The sequence below is a fragment of the Rhinoraja longicauda genome, chromosome 30 (genome assembly GCF_053455715.1).
Source record: "Rhinoraja longicauda isolate Sanriku21f chromosome 30, sRhiLon1.1, whole genome shotgun sequence".
NCBI lineage: Eukaryota > Metazoa > Chordata > Chondrichthyes > Rajiformes > Arhynchobatidae > Rhinoraja > Rhinoraja longicauda.
This window is the reverse complement of record NC_135982.1, coordinates 4,255,108-4,263,670: the sequence shown is the minus strand read 5'-3', so window position 1 is coordinate 4,263,670 and position 8,563 is coordinate 4,255,108. Positions and strand designations below refer to the sequence as shown.

Sequence of the window (8,563 nt, the reverse complement as noted above, 5' to 3'; positions counted from 1 at the left end):
AATCAATATCAATGCTTCTCAGAAACAACGAGCAGCCTGAGTGCAAAGTGGTTGAAGTGAGTATATTCAGGCAACATTTCAAACACTTCACACAGCAGGTTGGATATTTTTCTGTATTTCCTATTGCTGGATCATGTTGGGATGCAGGAGCACCAACAGTCTGAGACTCAACCAAATCTCCCATTGTTCACATGGAGCCTGGTAGATTTTATTGAGGAAGGCAATGGTGAGAAAGTTCTGCTTCAAACCTTTCCTTTTTGTCAGATTCTGTTCCAGAAAAGGTTAGTAACACAGTATTATTGATGAGGTTGGAATGACTTCCTTTTATCACAGCCCAGTGTGTAATTGGCTTTGCATTGGTGTTTGCTGCCAACAACATCCAACCCACTGGTGTCTGTTTGATTGCTGCTGGAGGACAATGCAGAAACTGTTTGTTTTCTGTTTGAAGACTGGTTGTCTTTTGAATTAGGTAGCTGCTACCTTTATACAACTCCTGAAGATGTGTGCATTTCTGTAACAACTTTACTAACTTGAATTAAAAAAAAAAAAAATACAGGTAAATTTGGGTAAAGTCTGATTTCAGTACATCAATCTTTCAAATCTGGGGTCACCTGTTAATTATTAGATTATGTCTGATTTGGTGACTGACTACTCTGTTGAACAAAATAGGTCCTGTGTATTCACTCTATATTGGTCTCTTATATTCATTTTGGACACCACAATTGGATCTTCCCTCAGACTCCACTGGTCCAAAGAAAGCAATCTAGTTCATCTAATCTTTCTTCATAGATACAATTTTCCATTCCTGTCAACATCCTCGTACATCTCTCTATTCTCTCTGGTGCGATCTCATCTTTCCTAAATGTGTCAGCAATACTCAAAAAACTCAATACTTGCATAATTTTACCTTCATAGAACAGTACTGACTTTGTTTGATTAAATTATTTCTCAGTTGGTAGTACTTCCTTAATTAATTGGTTCTACCATTTTTTCCAACAACAGATGTTATGTTTATCCACCTCTAGTGACCTGCTTTCTCCCTCCCTCTGGCTTTGCATTGGGAGTTTTCCAATGCTCTGGTTCCTCTCCGGAATGTAAGGATTTGTGGAAGATGGTAAACGATGCATCCACTCCAGCAATGGCCGCTTCTTTCAGGATCCCAGACACAAGATATCAGAGGACTTCTCTGTTTTTAGGCCGTGAGGTGCTAAATGATACGATACGATAGAACTTTATTTTTCCCAGGAGGGAATTTGATCTGCCAACAGTCATAAAAACACAAAATACATGAAACCTGAACTTAAAATGTGGAATGGAAAGGCTTGGGGGATGGGCAAAGATTTGGGGGGGGGGAGGGGAGTCAGTCTCAGCCCACCCCATGACAGAAGGAGGAGGAGTTGAAAAGTTTGATAGACACAGGGAAGAAGGATCTCCTGTGGCGTTCTGTCCTGCATCTTGCAAATGATTAAAGCATTTACTATATAAATTACAATCTCATCCCACATCAGCTTTATCAGCTACCACTGAACCCATGGAACTGGATTTTAATAAAAACAAAACCGAGAGACTGCAAAATAGATCCAACCTTGATGTGTGTATGTGGCAACTTTCCTGAGTACAGGAGAAACTATAGAAGCAGATAGAATTATGATGTAAAAAAAGCATTTGGGAAGTTAGGAACTTGGAAGATAAGATAAGACTAGAAGATAATAGGAAGTTCAGAATTGCCCCCTGTAGACAGAGCTGTAACCAAATCTTCATTTGTTCTTTCCAATGTGGAGGAGGCCACAATATGAACACTGGATGCAATACTCCAGGTTGCAAGCAATGCACCAAGGATAAGCATCTTAGGGATGCCCATGGATCCACATCCTGCCATTGTTAAATGATCTGGTGTGCTTGAAGGCAGAGGTGTCATCAACATTGGTGTACGTGACATCTCAGGGTAAGGTCACAAAAGGAAATGTATTCAGGCAATGAAGAACAGCCTAAGATTGGAAATCAGAGGTGAGGTGAACATGAGGAAAGGAAGTGACAAACTACTTGAGATGATGTAATGTCTGTGATGTTGTGGGGGGGCGGGAGGTTGGTTCAAGTGATCAGGTGAAATGTGGGAGGTAGGGAGTTTGTTGGGGAGCCCGTACTGCACAGTGAGGATGGCTGGTGAGGAGGACTATAGATAGTCTTATGACCTCTGGACAACATTTAACATTCAACATGAAGATGGAGCGTGCCATGAAAGATGTCCTGACAATTTAACCTAAGAATGAGAGTTAGTGCCAAACATTGTGGGATAAATATTCTGTTGCTTTCATTGTCAAACAATGACAACTAAATCACCACTTTTAAAATGTAATTTTCCAAACTTGCAAGTTTAATAATGTGTTTATCTCTGCAGATTGGTAGGGGAGACAAACCATCTCCAGCTGGGACTAACATCAACGTGAATGACTCCGAATCAATATCAATGCTTCTCAGAAACAACGAGCAGCCTGAGTGCAAAGTGGTTGAAGTGAGTATATTCAGGGAACATTTCAAACACTTCACACAGCAGGTTGGATATTTTTCTGTATTTCCTATTGCTGGATCATGTTGGGATGCAGGAGCACCAACAGTCTGAGCCTCAACCAAATCTCCCATTGTTCACATGGAGCCTGGTAGATTTTATTGAGGAAGGCAATGGTGAGAAAGTTCTGCTTCAAACCTTTCCTTTTTGTCAGATTCTGTTCTAGAAAAGGTTAGTAACACAGTATTATTGATGAGGTTGTAATGACTTCCTTTTATCACAGCCCAGTGTGTAATTGGCTTTGCATTGGTGTTTGCTGCCAACAACATCCAACCCACTGGTGTCTGTTTGATTGCTGCTGGAGGACAATGCAGAAACTGTTTGTTTTCTGTTTGAAGACTGGTTGTCTTTTGAATTAGGTAGCTGCTACCTTTATACAACTCCTGAAGATGTGTGCATTTCTGTAACAACTTTACTAACTTGAATTAAAAAAAAAAAAAATACAGGTAAATTTGGGTAAAGTCTGATTTCAGTACATCAATCTTTCAAATCTGGGGTCACCTGTTAATTATTAGATTATGTCTGATTTGGTGACTGACTACTCTGTTGAACAAAATAGGTCCTGTGTATTCACTCTATATTGGTCTCTTATATTCATTTTGGACACCACAATTGGATCTTCCCTCAGACTCCACTGGTCCAAAGAAAGCAATCTAGTTCATCTAATCTTTCTTCATAGATACAATTTTCCATTCCTGTCAACATCCTCGTACATCTCTCTATTCTCTCTGGTGCGATCTCATCTTTCCTAAATGTGTCAGCAATACTCAAAAAACTCAATACTTGCATAATTTTACCTTCATAGAACAGTACTGACTTTGTTTGATTAAATTATTTCTCTGTTGGTAGTACTTCCTTAATTAATTGGTTCTACCATTTTTTCCAACAACAGATGTTATGTTTATCCACCTCTAGTGACCTGCTTTCTCCCTCCCTCTGGCTTTGCATTGGGAGTTTTCCAATGCTCTGGTTCCTCTCCGGAATGTAAGGATTTGTGGAAGATGGTAAACGATGCATCCACTCCAGCAATGGCCGCTTCTTTCAGGATCCCAGACACAAGATATCAGAGGACTTCTCTGTTTTTAGGCCGTGAGGTGCTAAATGATACGATACGATAGAACTTTATTTTTCCCAGGAGGGAATTTGATCTGCCAACAGTCATAAAAACACAAAATACATGAAACCTGAACTTAAAATGTGGAATGGAAAGGCTTGGGGGATGGGCAAAGATTTGGGGGGGGGGAGGGGAGTCAGTCTCAGCCCACCCCATGACAGAAGGAGGAGGAGTTGTAAAGTTTGATAGACACAGGGAAGAAGGATCTCCTGTGGCGTTCTGTCCTGCATCTTGCAAATGATTAAAGCATTTACTATATAAATTACAATCTCATCCCACATCAGCTTTATCAGCTACCACTGAACCCATGGAACTGGATTTTAATAAAAACAAAACCGAGAGACTGCAAAATAGATCCAACCTTGATGTGTGTATGTGGCAACTTTCCTGAGTACAGGAGAAACTATAGAAGCAGATAGAATTATGATGTAAAAAAAGCATTTGGGAAGTTAGGAACTTGGAAGATAAGATAAGACTAGAAGATAATAGGAAGTTCAGAATTGCCCCCTGTAGACAGAGCTGTAACCAAATCTTCATTTGTTCTTTCCAATGTGGAGGAGGCCACAATATGAACACTGGATGCAATACTCCAGGTTGCAAGCAATGCACCAAGGATAAGCATCTTAGGGATGCCCATGGATCCACATCCTGCCATTGTTAATTGATCTGGTGTGCTTGAAGGCAGAGGTGTCATCAACATTGGTGTACGTGACATCTCAGGGTAAGGTCACAAAAGGAAAGGTATTCAGGCAATGAAGAGCAGCCTAAGATTGGAAATCAGAGGTGAGGTGAACATGAGGAAAGGAAGTGACAAACTACTTGAGATGATGTAATGTCTGTGATGTTGTGGGGGGGCGGGAGGTTGGTTCAAGTGATCAGGTGAAATGTGGGAGGTAGGGAGTTTGTTGGGGAGCCAGTACTGCACAGTGAGGGTGGCTGGTGAGGAGGACTATAGATAGTCTTATGACCTCTGGACAACATTTAACATTCAACATGAAGATGGAGCGTGCCATGAAAGATGTCCTGACAATTTAACCTAAGAATGAGAGTTAGTGCCAAACATTGTGGGATAAATATTCTGTTGCTTTCATTGTCAAACAATGACAACTAAATCACCACTTTTAAAATGTAATTTTCCAAACTGGCAAGTTTAATAATGTGTTTATCTCTGCAGATTGGTAGGGGTGGCAAACCATCTCCAGCTGGGACTAACATCAACGTGAATGACTCTGAATCAACATCAATGCCTCTCAGAAGCAAGGAGCAGCCTGAGTGCAAAGTGGTTGAAGTGAGTATATTCAGGCAACATTTCAAACACTTCACACAGCAGGTTGGATATTTTTCTGTATTTCCTATTGCTGGATCATGTTGGGATGCAGGAGCACCAACAGTCTGAGCCTCAACCAAATCTCCCATTGTTCACATGGAGCCTGGTAGATTTTATTGAGGAAGGCAATGGTGAGAAAGTTCTGCTTCAAACCTTTCCTTTTTGTCAGATTCTGTTCTAGAAAAGGTTAGTAACACAGTATTATTGATGAGGTTGGAATGACTTCCTTTTATCACAGCCCAGTGTGTAATTGGCTTTGCATTGACGTGTTTGCTGCCAACAACATCCAACCCACTGGTGCCTGTTTGATTGCTGCTGGAGGACAATGCAGAAACTGTTTGTTTTCTGTTTGAAGACTGGTTGTCTTTTGAATTACGTAGCTGCTACCTTTATACAACTCCTGAAGATGTGTGCATTTCTGTAACAACTTTACTAACTTGAATTTTAAAAAAAAAATTACAGGTAAATTTGGGTAAAGTCTGATTTCAGTACATCAATCTTCCAAATCTGGGGTCACCTGTTAATTATTAGATTATGTCTGATTTGGTGACTGACTACTCTGTTGAACAAAATAGGTCCTGTGTATTCATTCTATATTGGTCTCTTATATTCATTTTGGACACCACAATTGGATCTTCCCTCAGACTCCACTGGTCCAAAGAAAGCAATCTAGTTCATCTAATCTTTCTTCATAGATACAATTTTCCATTCCTGGCAACATCCTCGTACATCTCTCTATTCTCTCTGGTGCGATCTCATCTTTCCTAAATGTGTCAGCAATACTCAAAAAACTCAATACTTGCATAATTTTACCTTCATAGAACAGTACTGACTTTGTTTGATTAAATTATTTCTCAGCTGGTAGTACTTCCTTAATTAATTGTTTCTACCATTTTTTCCAACAACAGATGTTATGTTTATCCACCTCTAGTGACCTGCTTTCTCCCTCCCTCTGGCTTTGCATTAGGAGTTTTCCAATGCTCTGGTTCCTCTCCGGAATGTAAGGATTTGTGGAAGATGGTAAACGATGCATCCACTCCAGCAATGGCCGCTTCTTTCAGGATCCCAGTCACAAGATATCAGAGGACTTCTCTGTTTTTAGGCCCATCTGTTTACCCAGGACTACATTTTTACTGATGATGATATTAGTTCCTCCCCAAGTGGACCATTCTTTAGAAAGTGAACAAAAATGTCACACACGTGACCAGACATCATCACATAAAGTAATACATTGAAAAATTCTTGTAAGAGATTAATTTTATTCATTGCTATTTTTCTACCCACAGAACTATAATGCATGTCTTTTTTAAAAATTCAGAGTTTGTAAGATAAAACTAGGTTATGTAAAAAATGCTTTGTGTGAGGTCATATTTGACCTCTGACCCTAAACAAACGTCAGCATAACATAAAAATGTCACTTGTTAAACTTTGACATATACGTCATATATACAGTACAAAACAACAAACCTGTAATGCTTTCAGAATTAGAAGAGATGTATTCCACAATTTTTCATACGTTTGGTTACACACGTGACTAAGAATGGCCTAAGCATGATGCAGTATGAATTGGACTAATTGGATTTTCATTGTACTTGCTATTTCACAGCATGTGACACACTGGGAAGCCAATGCAAAATATCTGTTTAACCCTTGCCATTTCCTTGTTTCCTAAAACTATTTACCCAGCTTTATTTTTTAAGTATCTAAAGTTTACATGAACCACTGTCTTCCTTTTATCTGCTTGGAACAACTCTTGTTATAATAGTCCTCCCTGGTTTGCTCTCGAGGTTTATTTTCTGTTTTTATCTTTATTGTCCTCCTTTGCTGGATTCTAAATATCTCCCATTTTTCAGGTCTATCATTAACTTTGGTATCCTTATACATTTTCTCTTCGACTTAGTATCCTCCATAACTGCATTGGTTCCCCATATTCTGTTTATCTCTTCCTTCTCACTGCGATATATTGTCATGTGTCTGTGACTCAATGTGCAGCATAATCGTGGGATGATGAAGGAGGGATTGTCAAAAACAGAGCAGCGTCAAGTCCCAGTGCACAGTGGTAAATTTGGCTGTCCTTCAATGCATCAATGAAATAGACAAAGCTGGACAACTCTGTGGACAGATAAACAGAGTTGATGTTTCATGTTCAAGATCTTTTGTCAGAACCATTCTGACAAATAATCTTCATGCTGAAACATGAACTCTTTATCACTTTCTATGGATGCTGTTACCCACCGAGTGTTTCTCACATTTTCGGTTTTTGATTTCAGATTTGTATCATGTTTATTTTCTTGATCTCTGTTCAATGCAGTGTTTATAGCTGAACGTATGAATGCATAGCCTGACATAACTGTTCAGAAAGTTTCTGACATATGACATCCATTTACAGATGACCAAGAACTCCTGAAACAGACGACCATTCCAGTCCAGCCTCAAGAAGCTGAAATATTCTCATCCTCTGAACAGTTCAGGCTTCACCTTATTTACACATTCCACGCTGTATTTACACAAGACTCTGCTCCTCCGTACAACATCCTCAAATCAGCAGCCATCAAATGACCAGCATCTGAAGACTAAAACACTTGAAATGAAAAGAGAAATTTGATTTTGAGAGAAAACTTGCTGACAATATCAGTAAGAGTTTATATGGATAAATGAAAAGAAAACATATGGCTAAGCGTGGGACCTTCAGAGAATGAGACTGATGAATTAATAACGGGGTGAGGGAGCCTACTCCTGCACAGGTTTTGTTTTTATGCTCGCTGATAGTGACCGGAAAAACCAATTGGTGAAACTAGTTGCTAAATAATATAGTCTCACTTTGGTTCTGATGGGGAGGGGTGAGTGTTGTTCCTGAAATGTTCACTCTGAGTCAGAACTGCAGCCCCAAGAGGTGAAGGGGAAGTGTTTAATGTGATGTCCTTGACTGCTGATGGATCATCACTTTCCAGGAAGGCGAGGAAGTGCTAGTGGCTGAGATCCACCTGCAAGTGCGACGGGAGGCAACGAGAGTCCAGTAGACTCTCCACTTCATCTCCTCTACTTTGCCATCAGGACCATCTTGCTTTTCAAAGGATGTAGCCCATTCAGTACACAATGATATTGTCCATTCCAAAAGTGAGATGTAACAATCGATGACTTAATGTCTAAATGTACTAATATTGTACATATTTTTCTCACTATTCCATAAAATAAATGTTAACCCAGTGAGGATAAGTATCCTGGGAGCCTTAACCATCTTCTCTGCCTCTGCTCCTTAATACACAGGTCTGTGGACATGGGCTTATGACGTATGGACATGGCATATATGCTCTAGCACTGCACTGATCAGTACCTCAGCATTTAGTTTGTGCTCTCCTGCCTTGCTGACCCTCCATTAATTCATTATCTTTTACTTCACTGGATTATTTTTAATTTTTTTGCCCACACGTGTTTCCATTTATAATTTGTTGTTAGATGGTCAGCAGACTAATAAAAAATGAGAAACCCTTGGTTTCCAGTAGCAGGGATGGTAGTGTAAGCGATGATATAAGTTAATCAACAAATGGCCTTCAAG

At 39.7% G+C, this 8,563-nt stretch overlaps 1 long non-coding RNA gene across 1 annotated transcript; it reads left to right on the top strand.

The window, feature by feature from the left end:
* Window positions 1-2,397: 2,397 nt before the first annotated feature.
* LOC144607987 (uncharacterized) lies at window positions 2,398-7,793 on the top strand. The gene is made up of 3 exons (XR_013549157.1): window positions 2,398-2,512; window positions 4,855-4,968; window positions 7,397-7,793. It is a non-coding gene; the product is annotated as an uncharacterized LOC144607987 (long non-coding RNA).
* The last annotated feature ends 770 nt before the right edge of the window (window positions 7,794-8,563 follow it).